Source organism: Balaenoptera physalus, assembly GCF_965194825.1.
Source record: "Balaenoptera physalus genome assembly, chromosome: 14".
Classification (NCBI taxonomy): domain Eukaryota; kingdom Metazoa; phylum Chordata; class Mammalia; order Artiodactyla; family Balaenopteridae; genus Balaenoptera; species Balaenoptera physalus.
The window spans coordinates 36,932,675-36,952,268 of record NC_138893.1 but is presented as its reverse complement, the minus strand read 5'-3'; the positions used below and the strand labels follow the sequence as shown (position 1 = coordinate 36,952,268).

Genomic DNA, 19,594 nt, shown 5'->3' with positions numbered 1-19,594 from the left:
TTCACCTCAGAGAGCAAATATCCTGAGCAAAAATCATGTATTTATATGCAATCAATGTCTTGTGAAAGCTTCGTAAGTAGTTGTAGTAGGATGATGGTAATCATTCAAATAATGTTTCAAGAATTTACTAACATCAAAATCAAACTAAAGTAGAACTCCAGGAATTGACTCCCATGCCCTCTCCTCCATTATTCCATCTCCCCAAATGTCTGGGTAGCTTGTTAGCATTCAACACATCCTTTGAAGATTAAATAGCATTAAAGTTTTGCCTTGCAAGGAAAGAGATTATGAATTTATGTGAAAACAAGTCTTTGGTAGAAACGTCTATAGAAACCTGAAGAGGGAAGAAATTCTGGCTTAAAGTCCACAAAATACACCGCAAATGAACAGAAACTAAATGGACTTCAGTTTGAGTTTTAGCACCACCATTATTAACTGTGCGACTTTGGACATGTTTCTTAACCTCTCTAGACCTCAGTTTTAAAATTGGAATAATGGCAGTACCTATAGGGTAGAGTTATTTTGGGTATTAAAAGGGACAATCCATGAAAGAATGTTTTACATAGTGCCTGGTACACAGTATTATCTTGAAATCAACAGAGCAGTGAAATTACAGAAAATTGCCCTAGAACTGGTACTAACCAAGGAGCAGACATTACATCAAGATTCTAATCTGGTACCATGTATCTTATCTGTTGGTCCCTTCACTAAGGTGTCACATTAACAAGATTTAGGAACTGTCATTATGACACTGATACATGTTGAATATCATCAGAGGGCCAAGCGATGACCTTCAGTGCTTTTTACCCTTTTGTTATTTGCAAAGAGGAAGGAGAAGGGCATTGGACTCCTTCTGCTGGAAACCTTGGCCATTTGGCATCACAAGAGTTTGGCTGCAGAGAGAGACAGAAGGAGTGCTAATGTAAATGTTAATATTGGGCCCAAAGGCCATGACACAAAGTTTTTTTCATCCCCAAAGACAGACCTTCCTCATGTTATCTGAAAATACACTTCAAAAACATGTCACTTCATGAGCATTAAGTCTCAGAATTTGCTTATGTTTAATCTTTGGCTTGAGCTGTATATTCTCTTTATAAGACAGAAGGAAGCATAAGCTTCTAACTGAAGTGTAGTGTGGGTAACAGTGGAGTCGTCTATGGATCAAAAATGACTATGAATGTTCTGTTTATGTTACACACAAGAAGTAGGTACATAATTCAAGGCTGCATGTCTTTAAAATGTATTTGCCTGTTGGGCTCTTGACTTGGAATTGATTTCGTACTAAGGAACTGAAATATGAATTTGTGTGAAAAGAGAAGTCATGGCAAACTTTTCAGTGGGTTGCATTGTAAATAGACCTTTTTGAACTGCTTTGAAACATTGTAATTCACCTCATTTAATACACAAGGAATAAAGTGTGACTGATTGCAGATATCAAATTGAAAAGAAACTCATGGAAGAGAGTGCTTAGGGCTACACACTTTGTGGGCAGAACTTCCCATGACTTTATTCACATAGCTGCCATTTAAATTGACTTTTAGCTGGATATGTACACCAAAGGGATGTGTCGACTGTTTGTGATTTATTGAAACAGCTGAACGGTTGCAAGATATGACTCCTTGTGGTCATCCATCATTCCGAATGATGATTAAGTACAAAAGGGAGACACAATTTAGAAAAAAGTGTGACATAAAGTTGGGATAACAGAACTGGGCCACACCATGGTTTGTATTCATAATGAAATTTGAGAAAAAATATTTAACAGGAAAATCATAATAGGTACGTTAGATTTTGCAAAATCAGATAAACAAGACTTTGCAGAATGGGTAAAAACCCAAATTCCTATTCATAATTAAATCCTGGTTTCTTAGGTCAATTTTTCAAGTGATATTATAATGGCCTTTGGCTGTGTCTATACTGACTTCTGGCCTTCCTTAAAAAAAGTGTGAAGTTGAGAGAATTTTTAAGATTAGACAAAGAAGCTGTAGACTTTAAGGCTTCTCAGTTCAGAAAAAGTCAACCCAAAGTGGGGGCTTTTGTGTCTAGAACCAGCTCTGTCGCTTGCACATTTGAGTAAATCAGAACCTCAGTTTCTTGATCTATAAAACAGAGACAATGATAATATTTGTTCTGCTTTCCCACAGAATTGTTGTGAGGATCAAATGAGATAACAGATGTGAACTGCCATTACTAGTATCCGAAAAATCAATTAATTAAAAGGGAATTACAGCAATTATTTCTTCTTAGATACCTTAGATGTAGTCTTGTGTGGAAGCAGGGTGACAATACATTATTTTCAAAGGTAGCTATTGTCTTAAAAGTGAGATATCATTGTGCTATTTATTTTCTAATCCTATTTTTATTTCCAGGCTGAGGGACCATAAGGAAATACTGGTCATACTTAGGTATCATGAGAATTAATGTGTATGGAGAAGCCCACATATTCATTTGTAAAGGTGAATGTGTGTGTGTGTGTGTGTGTGTGTGTGTGTGTGTGTGTATGTTTGTGTGCACATGTGTGAAGAGCAGGGATTCTGGAACCAGATGGCTTAAGTTTGAATCCTACTTATTTGCTAGTAATCCCAATAAGCAACTCAATCTTAATCTTGCTGTGTCTCAGTTTCCTTATCTGGAAAAGAAAAATATATAGGTATGTTCATGTGGATTAAATGAGCTTATAGCCAAAATACTGAGAACGGTGTTTCTACATGTTGTAAGTGCCTAATAAATGTTCATTATTTTTACCATCAAGAAAATCTTTTAGCAGCAAAATTATCAGTGGTGATTTGCTCTATTCAAAACGTACAGTCATGTCCTGTCCCCCTGGTGAAGACCAGTTTACTGGAAATGCTAGCCTAGATCAGGAACACAACTTTTGGAATGCCTGGCAGAGAGAAGCTGAGTAGCTTGTGACCAAGGCCTTGGTAGCTGCCTAGGACAGAACTCTGTACCAGGCTTTGAGCCATATTGTATATTGTAGGACATCATTGGCCCTAACATGCTTAAGTAAGCTACATGAAACAAGGGTCACGGCCAAATATCTTTGGGATCATTTCTTTAAACTGTACAAATCAGGTTGCTTTATTGCAGGATGTCTCAGAACCTTTAATAAACTAATGTGCATTGTGAGTCTCCAGGGGACTATAAAATGCCATTCCCAAATTAATTTCACATAGAATCACTGTTCTTGTTTTTTAAAGAAAGCCTATGAAAACCTTGAGGAATATTAAGGGTTCCTTAAGGCACTGCTTGGAAAATACATTTTTATGTAAGTTTTCTCAAGCTCAGATATTTCAGGCTGGTAGATTTTTAATAACAGGCTAAAGAACCAAAAGTACTCAAGCAAAATGCTCTTTTGGGTGGGGTGGTTTCATAGAGTCCTCCACTGGAAGGTCTTAGGGTTGTCTTTGTAGGTAATGAATTAATTATGGCTTTTCAGTGATTTTAAAAAGAACATTTTTGCCCAACCCTAGAGATTGCTGTGGAACACCATGAAAACTAGACTTAAGTGTGATCATTTGCACAATTTAGAGGTGATGAAAATTTCTTTTTTATGGATTAAAACAAAATTGTTAACTGTAGAGCAGAAGTTGGGTCAGACAGACATACTGCTCCTGAGAATGTGCTGCTGATGATTTGTATTTTATGGTAGCTGAAGAGTTTGGGCTGCTTGTTAATGAGACCCAGCACCATTACATATATTACTGGCATCCCCAGAAACTGCAGATCTATTTTGAAATACCTTTATGCTACACTTGTTCAAAGCATTGTCTTTCTATCAAACGAATTCACCTGCACATTAACTTTTCTCTACAATATACTACTGATAGTTTAGAGACATATTTCTGTGCATCTCTTTGCCTGAATCTGGAAGCTATGCATTTTCTTTGAGTTCCGTTTCTTCTGAAAACTAGTTGTTGACAAATACGACTGTCACAATGATTGTAAGACTGAATTACCCTGTTGATTTCCTAATTCATTGCCTGAATTGTAATGACTCAAGATAAGAGCCATGCCTCTAAAATATTTTGTCATCTTACACTGTTTGAAAGATAAATGGTCTTAAACAGAATAGTTGCTGGAATTCTTTGTTAGAATTGAAGTTTTAACATCAGGGTCTATATCAGAGAGAATGTAGGTGGCAGGTATTGCTCTTTTGGGGGTAGGTTTTTCTACTCCAAGCAGGGGAATTCTGTAGGGTCAAGTCTAAAGTAAAAAAGGAGAAGATAAAGGAGACGGACTTCCAAATCAAAATAAGAGTTTGAATGTGTATTAAAAAGAATGCAGGGCTCAGGTCTAGATCTGTCATGAAACCTTAGGTAAATCAGGCAGATGTCTGGGTGTCAATTTCCACATTTATGAAATGAAAGGAATAGACATCAGTAATCTAGAAGATATAACATTTTTCATTAGAAGGATGATATGGAAGGAGAGAAAAAAAAAGGAAAAATATGGAGTCTATCAACTAACTCTAGAATTTTTTCTCCATGTGTTAAATGTGGGAAAAAAGTCATACTACTAGGATTCATAATTTTGTATTCATTGGTTACCATTTCACATGTAGATTAGCACTGGCTATTGCTTTGAGGGATACAACATTTCCAAACTTGACTCATTTTTCTGCCTAGAATTTTGTATGTTGTTGTATGCCTAGAATGTTTTTTTTTTTTTCCCACTTCTCATTTGAATGGCTTTCACTTACTATGCCTATAAGCTATGATATTAAGGCTCAAGGCCAGTAAAGTTTCAGGGAAAAGAGTGAGAAAATTATTTAAAAGAACTACTTTTTGATAATGGCAGTATTTTGACAGGCAATTTGGAATAATGCAACCTCCTGGATTACAGCCAACCTCTGAAATGGGCTGTAATTTAGAATGATGGCAGCTCCTATGACCTCTATATTGGAGAGTCACTGGAATTTAAAAAAAAAATTCTCCCAACAGTTTAGGTTTATATTTGAAAATCTGGCTTAAATGTCTGACGTGGAGCCATTTTATTTAATGAAGGGATTTTCTTGTCCTATCCACAGCTCCAAATACTAAAGCTGGAGAAGATTTTCTGCCTTTTTGTGTGTGGTAAAATTCTTCCTCTCAGATTCCACTTCTAACCAGATTGTGAACATTCTAATGAGCTGGCTGTGGGCTGGCTACCCCCTTGATCCACTAGATGAAATTGGACCCACTCGGGCACAGATAACTATATCATGTTGTCATCCTGCAATGGAGGGAAGTCTGAAGTTCTCATACAGTTTCCAACTTTCTCTTTTCACACAAATGTGTTGTCTCAGGTTTTGAGTTTGGTCCTCAAGGCCCCTTTTGAAAAATAGATTCTATTACTCCCTTAATTCTGAGAGTTAAATGCCATTTAAACAATTGTGTAAGTTAAATATGAGCTGGGTGTGCAGTGTAGGATTCTTTTTAACTGAACTGTAATTCTCCAAACATACCAATATATTCCAAAATTGCCAGTTGCAGGCCATCAAATATTTACATTACAGAGTAAATAATGTATGTTTAGTAAGAAACGATGAAATATTTAGAGTTTTTCTAAAGATACTGCATGGGTTTTTTCCTCTACCATAGCCATTCTTGAAGCAGGCAAAATAGGCAACTTTAAGAGCTCTGAGGACAGCATGACAGCATCTTTGAAGGAAGAGAACGTTCTGAGGCAGTAAATGGAAAAGCCTCTATAAGAAAAAGAAACAACAGTAGATCCCAGATATCAAGATATGTATTTCAGTTTTTTAAGGAACCAGAAATCCCACTACTGGGCATATACCCTAAGAAAACCGTAATTCAAAAAGAGACATGTATCACAATGTTCACTGCAGCCAGAACACCGAAGCAACCTAAATGTCCATCGACAGATGAATGGATAAAGACGTGGCACATATATACAATGGAATATTACTCAGCCATAAAGAGAAACAAAATTGAGTCATTTGTAGTGAGGTGGATGGACCTAGAGTCTGTCATACAGAGTGAAGTAACTCAGAAAGAGAAAAACAAATACCGTATGCTAAGGCATATGCATGGAATCTTAAAAAAAAAAAAAAAAGGTTCTGATGAACCTAGTGGCAGGGCGGGAATAAAGACGTAGACATAGAGAATGGACTTGAGGACATGGAGGGGAAAGGGGGAAGCTGGGGCAAAGTGAGAGTAGCATCGACATATATACACTACCGAATATGAAATAGTTGGCTAGTGGGAAGAAGCAGCGTAGCACAGGGAGGTCAGCTCGGTGCTTTGTGACCACCTAGAGGGGTGGGATAGGGAGGGTGGGAGGGAGGCTCAAGAGGGAGGGGATATGGGGACATATGTATGCATATAGCTGATTCGCTTTGTTGTGCCACAGAAACTAACACAGTATTGTGAAGCAATTATACTCCAATGAAGATCTATTAAAAAAAAAAGAATTGAGAGACAAAAAAAAGGACATATTTCATATGGTTAAAGGTCTAAGGAGGCATTAGTGAACAATTTTTTTTTTTTTTAATAAATTTATTTATTTATTTATTTATTTTTGGCTGTGTTGGGTCTTCGTTTCTGTGCGAGGGCTTTCTCTGGTTGCGGCAAGTGGGGGCCACTCTTCATCGCGGTGCGCGGGCCTCTCACTGTCGCGGCCTCTCTTGTTGCGGAGCACAGGCTCCAGACGCGCAGGCTCAGCAGTTGTGGCTCACGGGCCCAGTTGCTCCGCGGCATGTGGGATCCCCCCAGACCAGGGCTCGAACCCGTGTCCCCTGCATTGGCAGGCAGATTCTCAACCACTGCGCCACCAGGGAAGCCCCTAGTGAACAATTTGGGTATTTTTACCATTAAATTGAAGAGTTGCTAGGCCCAGGTCACATGATGCAATCATTTGCCAAAGCCATTCTGTGGGAGTGTTGTGAACCTCAGAGGATGGTCAGGCCTTCCAAGCTTCCAAACGCATACATTTTAAAAACCTCTCCCACATACTCAATGACCCTGAAGAAGCCAATCACAGTGTCATTAAACCCCACTGCATGTGTTTAGGAAAGACCCTGAAGAAGCTCTAACGGAAGCTTCCAACAGAATCACCTGAGTCTTCCGAAGAACTTTGCAGGCCCCACCCAACCTAAGAAATTCTGGTAGGATCACTCTAGTGTAGGGCCTAAGAATTTCTATTTTTTTTTTGTATTGAAGTATAGTCGATTTGCAATGTTGTGTTAATTACTGCTGTACAACAAAGTGATTCAGTTACACATATATATACATTCTTTTTTTTTTAATATTATTTTCTGTTATGGTTTATCATAAGATATTGAATATAGTTTTCTGTGCTGTACAGTAGGACCTTGCTGTTTATCCATTCTATATGTAATAGCTTACATCTGCTAACCCCAACCTCTCACTCCATACCTCTTCCAAGCCCCTCTCCCTTGGCAACCCCACCAATCTGTTCTCTATGTCCGTGATTCTGTTTCTGTTTCATAGATAGGTTCATTTGTGTCATATTTTAGATTCCACATATAAGTGATATCACATGGTATTTGTCTTTCTCTTTCTGACTTACTTCACTTAGTATGATAATCTCTAGTTGCATCAAGAATCTCTATTTTTGAAAAGCTTCTCAGGTAATTCTAATGATCATCTTGGTTTGGGAACTGTGGTAGACTGAATAATGGACCTAAATGTCCTAATTGTTGGAACCTGTGAATGTTGCCTTATATGGCAAAAGGGAGGTTACAGATATAATTAAATTAAGATTCTTGAAATGGGGAGATTAGCCTGGATTATCTGGGTAGGCTGTGAATGTAATCACAAGTGTCCTTATAAGAGGGAGACAGGGAGCTTTGACTGAGAAGAAAGAGAGAAAATGATGATAGAAGCAAGATGCTAGGCCTCTGGCTTTGAAGATGGAGAAAGGGGCCGAGAGCCAATGCATGCAGGTGGGCACTAGAAATGGGAAAGGACAAGGAAAGAGATTCTCCCCAAGAGCCTCCAGAAGGAGCAAGCCCTGCTGGCATCTTGACTTCAGCCCAGTGAAACAGATTTTAAACTTTTGACCTTAAAAACTCTAAAAGAATAAATTTGTGTTGTTTTAAGTCACTATGTGCGGTAATTTGTTACAGTAGCAATAGGAAATGAATAAAGGAAATCACTGCCCTAAACCATATCAATTTTAATAGTCCTTTGCTGCTAAACACAACTCTTTGAGCCAGAGCTTCAAGGCCCTAGGATTTACCCTGTTCCCAAGGGTAGAAGGACACAAAAGCAGCCTTGTCTCTAGAAAATACTACTGCCCCATCTGCGTTGAGCTCTTTGCTCACAGTCACATTTCCTTGAGGATGCCACAGCTGCCCAAGAGAAAAGGCAGCAGTGTGGGACCCCGGCCAATAACTGTATCCCTCAAGCTTGGACATCAAGCCACAAGGATCCATCACACCCCTCCTGTGTGCTCAGCATTCTGCTGGCCACTGTGGGGAGTGCAGAGAATCACGAGAGGTTCCTCCCCTTTCTCCTGCTGAGTAGAGACATTGCAGAATGATTACGAACACTTAGGTTGCATTTTCCAGGAATCTCAAAGCTGAGCTCCCCTGGCTACAGAGGATATTGTCTCATTTGGGGTTAGGACAAATGCATCACATTTAGAGGAAAAAAGATTATGTCAAAGCATGGGCTTCCCAGTTGTACTCTGATTAGAAGACCTGGAAATCAAGTCAGTTTTCCATAGTTAAAGGCTCTTGGTCCACTGCGGGATGTATTAATGAATTATCTGTGCAACGTTTGAAATGTAGGTCTATTTTCCAAGGTAGGTGAGTGTGTGGGGGGAGGGGGAATCTCTATATTTTATCAGGACTTGTTCCTATCAGAACTCCACACCGTGAAAGAAAAAAAAAATGGCGGCTGCATAGAGCTGGGATAGCATCTCGTTTCTATGACAACAGTGCCTGCTCTGCTCCCAAGCTCCATCTGGTATTTTCAGGCCTAACAGCCAGGTAGCATCTAAAATGCCTAGTGGAAAAAAAAGGCTTCCATAGAGATTCCTCAGATCTGGCACAAATGAACACAGCAACACCATGCCCTTTTTAAGAAAAACAGTGAATTACTTCACCAGCAAATGAGTACTATGAAAACAGACCACTTAGTACATAGGACATGCTCAACTCTATCGCATAGGCTAAGCAAGCACAACATGCACATAAAATTAAAGTTGCTGTTCGGGCTGATGAGGGTTTTTTTCCTAAAGGCAATCTAACGAAACCCGCACAGGGTGATTCCGTTTTTCCCTCTTGCTCTTTCCTGGTCCTGCTTGGTCCTGCTTTGTGGAGCTGTGTGTGCTTCAGGTAATATGGATGCAGCAGCTCTTACCTGCCTCACTGACCTTCCCTCCAGATTTTATCCGTGTTGATTACTGTTCCCTGGTAGCTCTGCAGAATTTATGAGAAGCTGAATTTCAGCCCTCCTCCACGGGCACTTGCTCACAGACAAGCATGCTTTTAAAACAGTACAGTGCAACACAGCCTTCTATCCCCATTTTGAACACAATCTAGTGAAAGCACTTCCTTTTTCTTCTGTAATAATACCGTCATTAAGAGTATTATGTCTTTACAAAGTTACAATTTATCTAAAATATGATACAATGACTTTATAGCTAGATTGTCATACAATATTTGGGACACACTTATACTAAAAAATTATTCATTGTTTATCAGACATTCACATTTAACTGGGCACCTGGTATTTTTATTTGCTAAATCTGGCAACCGTACTTATAGACAGGAATATAGGCCTTTCATTCATTTGATCACTTAGGTTCTGATACAATGCATCAAAATGTCAGTACATTGAATTAAGTATTGGTTTCCAGCATTTTCTGGTTATTAAAAGGAATGTTTTAACACAGAGTTACTGGGTACCTGCTCTTTGCCTGGCACTGTTCCAAGAGCTGGGAATCGGTGGTGACAAGACCAACAGGTGCTTCTTCATGGAGCTAACAGTCTGTTGTGGCTCCTGGATTTTATTTCAGGACGCTTGCTCTCACTGCATACAAGGCATTTTGATATACAAAGACCCACCAGATATGGTCCTGCCCTCTAAGATTAGCTGTCCCTTACCCATCTTCAAATTTCCCCAAACCTCATCAAACCAATCCCATGTAGTTCCATGGGCATTAAATCACAGGGGAAATTTAAATTGTCATTTTTTTCACTTCCTTTGTGCCTGAGTATGCCAGATGGAGAGACAATTGACCCTGGACGGATTGGACATTACCTGGTGCAATCCCACCATCAGTTTCTGGGGTCTCCTCTTGCCCTGGCTGGGATCCATTCACTTGGGGGTCCTTGCTCTTCCCCTCCTCAGTCCTTACAGGAGATTTGGACACACAAGCGATATTTGTATTCTTTCTCCCTCTTCCTTACTCCATCTTTCTATATTGCCCTCAACTCTTTGTTTCCTTTTAACTGTTTCATCTCTTTGATACTGAGAACTACTAAACCAGATGGGAAAATTAAAGGTCTGCAGTATTTCAGAAAGTTCTTGAGATATGGACCTACGTTACGTTTTTTCTATATGATAGATTCTCTCCACTCGTATCTCAGTTTTTGACTATGACACACTCAGTTTTATTTTATGAGCATTCTAAGGTAACTTATTATTATATGATATTTAAAATATCTAACCAGTGTGGTAGTCAGAATAATGGCCTCCGAAGATATCTGCATCTAATCCCTGAAACCTCTATGTCATTTTACATGGCAAAAGGGACTTTGAAGATGTGATTTAAGTTAAAGATTTTGAGATAGTGAGATCATCTTAACTTATCCAGGTAGGCCCAAGGGAATTACAAGTGTCCTTGTAAGAGAACAGCAGGAAGGTCAGAGAAGGAGAGAGATTTGAGGATGCATTACTGGCTTGAATATGGAGGAAGGGGCCAGGAGCCAAAAGATTCTGGCAACTTCTACAAGCTGGAAAAGGCAAGGAAACAAATTTCCTTCTAGAGCCTCCAGAAGGATTGCTGAGTATTTCTTTGTTTGTTTGTTTGTTTGTTTTAGCCCATTAAGACTGGCTTTGGACTTCTAACCTCCAGAACTGTAAGGTAACAAATTTGTATTTTACACCACTGAGTTTGTGGTGATTTGTTATAACAGCAATAGGTCAATACGCCTATAGGTCCAGGCACTAAAAAATCAGAAATGACACTGAGCAGGTTCCTTGAGACACTTTGCTAAGCCAGACAGGTGTCAGCCTTTAGTTGCCAGATTGTGGAAGACCTGCACGGTCCTGCTGGTGGGAGTTGACACTGGAGGGCTTGGGTCATGGTTATTTACCAGCCACTGTGGGAGTATTTCAATGTTTTTGCAGTTGGAACATGTGTGCCAGTGAATTTTTGCTGTGCATACACTTATGTACAACTAAATCTAAAGGATATAGAGTAGATTCTAGCATCATTCTTGAATTTTTCTTCCCTAGGGCCCTGATATTAACCTTTAACCAAAGGAACCAAGGCAATGGTTCTAACAGATTTCTAGATTCTTTTCTATGTATCCTCTGTGGGGTTTTTCCTGAGGGTGGACTGAGGTGCTTTAAGTCTTGCTTTAAGGCTTTTATTACTGAATTCTCAGTTGTTTGTTTTTTCAATTTACTGTCTGAAATTTTCATCTGTAAGCATTGAGGTTTTCTTTTTTTAATCTCTCCTGTTTCCTTCTCTCTTTTACTCTGCCTCTCTATCCCCATTTGAAAACAAGTGAATAAGGGGGAAAGAGAGTCAGTGACTTTCTCAAGGTCACATCACTATTGATGTGTGTTATCAGCCAAATGGAGCCCTGCACCTGGGTCAGCAGTCTCCATTTCCATCCAGTGACGTTTAGTTACTCCTCCACCAAGGCAACAGTGCTTAATGGTCATCTTCTTATTTGTAAAATGCAATCATTCCCCTGCAGAGCCCTTTTATGGCCTTCCACCGTGTTTTGAATAAAATCTGAACTCCTTCCATTGCCTTGAAGGCCCGGCAGGATTGCGCCCTGACCATTTCACCAACCCCATCTGTGATGTGATCCCACTGGCTTCCTCTCTGTTCTCCAGATGCCAGCTCTGTCCAGCCTGAGGGACTTGATGAAGCACAAATGTGCTGTCCACAGCCTGTAGAGGGTCTGTGTCCTGCACTGATAGGTTTTACACCATCACTCACTCTGTGGGTATTGAGCTAATGAATGTGTGTCCTTCGCTTCCTGTGGCCCCTATGGGTCCATGCGTGCAGAGAGCTCATTCATCCTGCTCATTGTTGTGGCAGAGCCTCCGTACATAGTAGCTATTCAGTGAACACTTAGTGAATGATGTTTGCGGTCACTCCTCATGGCCTCACCCTAAAGTCCTGCCACCACTCGTGAGCCAAAGAATTCCTAGTCCACCATGTAAACCACTGAGACAGGCTGTCAATCACACGCCTGGACTGAATAAAGGAAAGACAAGATGTCTGGTCAGTTATAGAAAATATCATAGCTCGTACTGAAAGGAAGTGGAAACTAGCTTTCTGACCCCTGCGGTAACCAGCTTACACTGTGAAGCAGGAGATTTGCATCCCCTTATCTACTTCTAGATGAGAATATTATGTTTCATTCACAGCTACAGCCTTGTGGACTGAAATAGCATATTTTATGAGTAATAGCATCTGTAAGATAAAAGACATCAAAAGAAGAAAATGAAAGCATTTAAAATACAACAATTACCAAAATAAAATCATCTTTAGGACATGCTTCTGACAGGTTCTCTTAGGCTTTATTAATTTCTTCTAAGAATATCACCATGAATCTTTTTTATGAGTGTTTGGATCCTGTGTGCACAATACTTGCATTTATTCACTTGAGGCTAAGGCACAACAGAGTGCAGGATCTCAGCTGTTTCCTGCTTTTCTCTGTGTTAACACCTTCAAAAAGAAAATGGTAAAGGTAGATTATCCAACGGTTTAGGAAACCCGTGCATGTACGTGTTTTATAAGTAGAATAATGAGATATAACAAGTAGAGAATTACAAGACTGTCAAATTTCAAATGAGGCTATACACACAACTTCAGTAATTCTAATATTTTGCAGTATTTCCTTATTTGTTTTCAGATATTTAAATTCCTTTCACTCTCTTTTTTCATCTCCTTCAATTCTATTCCAGAACTGCTTACTATCACCTATTACATAATCAGCTTATTCTCTGTTTAAAATGTTTCTTAGGGAGCTCTTTTATTTAAATGCTAATTAATTGTTTCCTTTAACCATCTTACACAGTTTCCATATCCTACCATCGACGCACCTGCAATATCAAATAAAAGATAAGGTTTCTGAGCCATGTAAACAATGATAAAACATTCTGAACTGTCTGTGGCATCGTGAAGGGAAAATAATGGCAGTGTTTGGCTTTTAAAATGTAATATTATTGCACTAAGGCCACTAAATTCATTTTAAACATTGGAAACATAAAGTAATTTTATCCTGATAAATGAGCAGCTTTTCAAATTATTTTAAGAAGATATAGGGTTTATGGTTCACTCTACCTACACATGTACAATATATGTATGTATGTACATTTTTTCCAAACTTTCCAAAGAGTCACTGTGAATAATTCATAAAAAGTAGTAGAAATATTGAAATTTACGCCACATTTCCAAATAGTCACTATGATTAATTCACTGAAATTAATAGAAATTTTCATAAAAATTGTAAAAAGATTAGAGTAGAATATATTGATTGTTGGTTTAAATTTGGGCTTAATAACTAAAGAGTCAATTACTTACTAAGTAGCCATGCACTTATTAGGTAGGCAAAGAATACATTAATGACTAAAGTAACTGGTAAGAAAATGAACAAGCAAGCAAACAAAAAGTCTTACATTTATCTTTTAATTCTTCCTACATAATCCCCGGGCACTTAGATTTATTGTCATGGAAACTATAACTTGATAAAACCAGATTTCAAGCCCCTTGCTTATTCTTCTTTGCAATCCCAAGTTCTTACTTGCCTTACGTGTATACCCAGTAAATATTTATTAAAGAAATGAATTGTGCAAGGTGGAGAACAGTGGTTTCTAAGTTTTGTTTTATTTTCATTTCCTGGGCCTGACAGTCTAATCTCTTGGGTAGGGCACATGGAGTAGCCCTCCTGGGCCTTGTGCTGGGCTCTGGGCTCTGACAATGTGAAAATCAAGTTCACTAGCTAAACTACAGCTTCCTTCTTCCAAAGTCTTTGGTATTGAATGACTCCTAATGTGTTAATGGAATTTCTTCATGCAATATATTTTACAACCAAAAAACAAAGTTTGCTTTTCTTAATCAGTAATTAAGAATTGACAGTTTACTTTCATTTCTATTGTAGAAGTGTCTGAAAATAAAATTAACACCTTTAAGCATTTATATTATATATATCTGATTTTATCATATATATGTGAGTATCTATATATGTATGTATGCATATGTGTTTTCTCTACATCTATCTACCTATCTCTGTGTGTGTGTCTCTGTCTCTCTGTCTCTTTCCCTATATCTATCTATCTATCTATCTATCTATCTATCTATCTATCTAATCTCCTTAATGGGGTGGAACTCTTGCAGTAGTTAAATTGCCTGAGGCCTTCTCTGTACCCTAGTTGTTATATCTTTTCTTCAAATTCTTACTAGAAAGTTCAATACAGAAAAAAGATAAAAGAGGAGTTGTTTTAACTGAAGTAGTTGAAAGCCACTGGTGAACAAAAAAGATCTTTTGTTGCGGCAGAAGGAATTAGGAGGGAGTTCTAGACTTAGCTCTGACATTAACTGCGTGTGCAGTGTTGGGGAAATCCATCATCCTACAGGCCTCAGTGTTAACATCTAAAAAATCAAAGGACTGTGCAAGATATTTTCTAAAGTCCATTAAGCCACTAAAAATGCTTTGATTGTAATATCAATAGAAATAAATCTTACAATTAAAAAAAATCATAACTCTTTCCCACGACTTAACTTTTAAGGTTTGTTATAGTTTGAATTGTGATCCCCAATAAGATACGTGAAGTCTTAACCCCCCAATAACTTAGAATGTGACCTTATTTGAAAATAGGGTTGTTAGAGATGGAATTAGCTAAGATAAGGTCATACTGAAGTAGGGTAGGCCCTTTGTCAAATATGACTGGTATCCTTATAAGGAGAGGAGAACAGACACAGAGGCAGAGACACAGCGAGAACGCCAAGGAAAAATAGAGGCAGGGATAGGAGCGATGCATCTGCCAAAGGTTTTGGAATGCCAAAGATTACCAGTAAGGACAATAATCTGAGAAGAAGCACAGAAAAGATGCTCCCGCAGAGGGCCCAGAAGGAACCAGCTCTGCTGACACTGATTTCAGACTTCTGGCCTCCAGAACTGTGAACGGATAAATTTCTGTGGTTTTTAAACGATCCAGTTGTAGTATTTTGTTATAGCAGACCTAGGAATCTAATAAAAATAATAAGAAACTAATATGGTACTTTGTATACTAATATGTAGCTGGTTAAATAAGCATTTACAACAAGGCATGATCCATTTTCCATTATTTTTCTTTATATCACATTTGATTTTAATTTGTTAAAGATACATTCTGTTACTAATCCAAATTCTAGAAATCTGAAAATGTCTTTTAAAAAGACCTTAATGTGTTGGTAATAAGCTTTTTTTAGGAAATGTTTCTGTTTTGAAATATAACACAGCTGCTGAAATAGTCTCATTTTCTCCAGCCTCTTGCTTTTGGAGGCAGTAGGTGAAGTGGTTAAGGGTTTGCCTTAAGAGAATATCAGGATTCAAATCCTGACTCTGCCACTTCTTAGCTAGTATATGTGACCTTGGACAAGTTACTGAGCTCTCTCTGCCTTGGTTCTCTAATTGTAACGTGGAAATAATAAAAACATTGATCTTATTGGACTGTTGGATTGATTAAAATAATGAAGACATGTCAAGGTCTCAGGCAGTGGTTGGAACATAGTTATTAATAGATGTTAGCTGTTAAGTCTCTTTGTTTCTAGTGCTTCTAACCTATTGCCAGATGACTGCACAAAGTAATTCTGACATGCCACTCATCAGCTACCAAACATTACATGAATCTCCATCATATGCATAAAAATGTTAGACACTCCAAAAATTGGCGTCATCTGACTTTCTGCTTTTTTTCTCCCTTACTTGCTATCTACTGAAGTCTCACTCTCCTTTAAAATCCAGCTCATGTTTTATCCCCTCCTGAAAAGTCTTCCCAGATCACCTACATCAGACTAATTCTTTCTCCCCCTGCCATATCTCCATACCACCAGCGTGAAGCTCTTATACACAGCCCACTAGGACTCATGCATGCTATGTGCCATTCGATAGATTATGACCACCAGGAGGGCAGGGCCTGTATCTTTCAATTTTGTATCCTCCATAGTACCTACCAGAGATTTTACGCTTAGTAGATACTCAATAAGTGGTTGTTAACTTGGTTGAACCCACATTTTTTTTTTCTTTTTGGCAGATGCCCTAAGAAAATCATAAAATAAATGAATTATTTTTCTTCTTTTCATTGCAATATATATTCCCTGGGCTAGTGGGTACTTGTAAGCCTGGTTTAGAACTTAGGGAAGTCATCAATCTAAGAAAGGAAAGGAAATGCATTTTAAATCACAAGAGCAATATAGCCTTATATAAGGCCTTCTAGCAAAGCAATTATCGATGGCTCAATAACCCAGGTGCTAGTGTTATTATGAACAAAAATATGAGGTTGAGAGACTGAGTGATCTCAACTTTTATATTCCATGGGTACGCAGTTCAATGAAACATGTACAGATGGAAAGTTTCGATCTGAGAATCATATGTGGGTATCATAATGCAAATAATTGGCTTTCTTTCTAAAGAACATCTGTTGAAACTCTGAAAGCAGTTGTTTATACTGCTGCCAAAATGCTGAAAAATATTATAATTCTCCAATGAGGTTAGAAATATCTGGGGGAAGAAAAATACTTTTTATGTAGTTTTGTTTTTATTAAATCCTGTTGTTGTTTCTCTAATATGGCACATAGGAGATGCTCAATAATATTTGTTGAATGAATAGCAGACACTCATTAAACAGTTGTTGAATGAATCATCTCCTTTTTGTAGGCTTATAAGATACATTTTCAAAAACTAGAATGCCCTAGTTTTACCATGTCTTGTACCATTTTTATTTGGCATAAATTGAAGTAATGCTACTCTTGCTCTGAACATTATAGAATGTAATCAGCATGTATATCTATAAGAAAAAAATATCTTAACGCTACAGAAAATGTATGCATAAAGCTAGATATATGATAGCAACATCTTAATATATTAATACGTTACTTTTACTTATTATTATGAAACACTTTTAAAATCTGAATTGTGACCTTGCATAATCATGTTTGCTTCTATAAATAAAATAAAAAATCCTGCTAATGCCTGTAGTTGTGGTACCTCTAAGAAGACTCAAACTTGGGATTTAAAAGCACCGAAATATTGTGGGACATGAAGAAGACTACGGAAGATGAAGAAGCCATTTTTCCCATGCCCCTTTCCCAGAATTCCCAGCAGCATTCTCTTCCATACTCCTGTGTGAGTGAGGCAACTGGGCTCCCTAAAGGCTGCCCAAATTTCACTCTGCCAAGTTTCAGTACAGAAAGAGCACGTTAAATAATAAATGTGAGTGTAACTAATAAAATTGGAACGTTAAAGAGCAGCATGCTTTTGAAAACCAGCCTCCTTGTGAGGATGTTCCCTGTGCAAGACCACGGGAAGTAATTCTGAAGGGAGTAATATTAATTAGTCATATAATTTATCTTCTGGAAGCTGTTTCCTTTGATGGCTGCTGTGGCACAGTTCATAAGCCTCCAAACGAGTGCTCAAAGAAAATGGTTCACACCACAATTTCAGCTTTGTTTCCCATCCTTGAACAGATAAAAGAGTCAAATTTATTTCAACATATCTAAATTTTACATATGCATCCATATGATGGAGGATTATGAAGTTACAAAAATATATTAATGAAGAGTTTTCAGTGAAATGGTAAAACGCTTGTGATATAATAAGAGTGAAACAGAGCAGAATCCAAAATCAAATCCATGGCCTCTGATCTCAGATTTCTTGATTTCAAATCCTGTTCTGTCACATACTAGATATGCAACCTTGGCGAGATAACTTAACTTCTGTGCCTCAGTTTCCTAAACTTTGCTATGAAGGTTATAGTAAAAATCATCTCAAAAGGGTGTTCAGAATAGTACCTGGCAAATAAATAATAACTACTATTATTACTTATTCGCAATATATTCACAATATATTTGTAAAGAAACAATGCAAGATGAGGAGAATTACCTGAAGGCAATAACCAAAATGTTATTACTATTTGCTTCTGAATGATATATTTATGGGCAATTCTTTTCTACTTCATTACACTATTCAGTATGCATTCTTTTATAATAAAGTTTAAAAATTAAGTTTTATGCATGCATGGCTTGATGGAAATTTAGGTGGAAATTTGGAAAAGGTTAACATTTATATCCGATTATACTACAGCATTAATGAAATATTAATTAAGTTTATTATACAGATGATGTAACAGAATTTACATTTACTATTTTTTTTTACTTAATACTAAATACATTTTTAAAGTTTAGCCAATTTCAATTTAACATTCAGATATAAAGTCAAATGTTTATTATCTTATAATATTATTATATTATTATATTATAATCTTAATGTTTTGACCTGCTAAAAATTAAAAATATTTTATTTTTTAATTAAAAAATCCCATACCAAAGTCCCAAAGGTGCCTTTCATGTTTAAGCTTTAATTAGCAACCACTTTGGTCTCTGACACATCCTGCGCAGATATTGAAGTGTTAATATTACTGCAGCTTGATTACAAAAGGCAGTGATTAATTTTAAAGCAGACAAGATATGCCGTGATTACAAAGGAATGATTAAGGCGAATGTCAGACATTGCACATTTATAGCAGTCTCTCCCATCGTCAAAGGATAAGACTTTGCAAAAGTTTATATTTAGGATCACGGGTACTTTGTACTTTATTATAACACTGCGTTCATGCCTTGGCGATAGATTCCCCCCCAACTCCAAGCACGACCTAAAGACCTTTGGGAGGCCACATGGCCAGAGCAAAACAAAGCAAAACGCCCGAACGCGCAATGGGCCCAAGGAGACACCGTAGTGTCTCTTCCCACCGGACCCAGACCCGGCGACTGAGGCGCTGGCCGCCGCCTTCTGCAAGCTCTGCAGCCCACCGTAGTGTTTCAAGTACATGTTCTGCTGAGATAAAGAGCACTTTGAGGACCTTCTCCCCGAACAGGGGGTGGAATGGGAGGAAAAGGCCGACCGCAGAAAAGGCAGGGCTGCTGCCCGAAGCCGCTCCCAAGCGGAGGCCTCAGGGCCTCCATTTTTTTTTATTCCCTGCCACCAAAACGAAAAAGAACCCGCACAGGGGCCAAGGCCTCGTCTCAGGGGAGCAGCGCTCAGCCAGGGGAAAAAGGCAGTCTGAGACAGGTCACAGGAGAAACGAGGGCGCGGGGGAGAACAAAGCGGGTTTGCCCTTCGTAGCGGAAGCCACGCAGGCCCGGAGCGGGGTTCGCGGCGCCCGGAGCCTCGGGG

General features: G+C 38.3%; 1 protein-coding gene across 1 annotated transcript in view; it reads left to right on the top strand.

Moving 5' to 3' along the window:
* CCDC172 (coiled-coil domain containing 172) overlaps positions 1-19,594 on the top strand; it is a 335,882-nt gene that overhangs the window by 243,167 nt on the left and 73,121 nt on the right. The window contains exon 2 of the mRNA XM_082423434.1: positions 6,473-19,243. The gene's annotated coding sequence lies outside the window, so the exon portion shown is untranslated. The remainder of the gene's footprint in view (positions 1-6,472; positions 19,244-19,594) is intronic.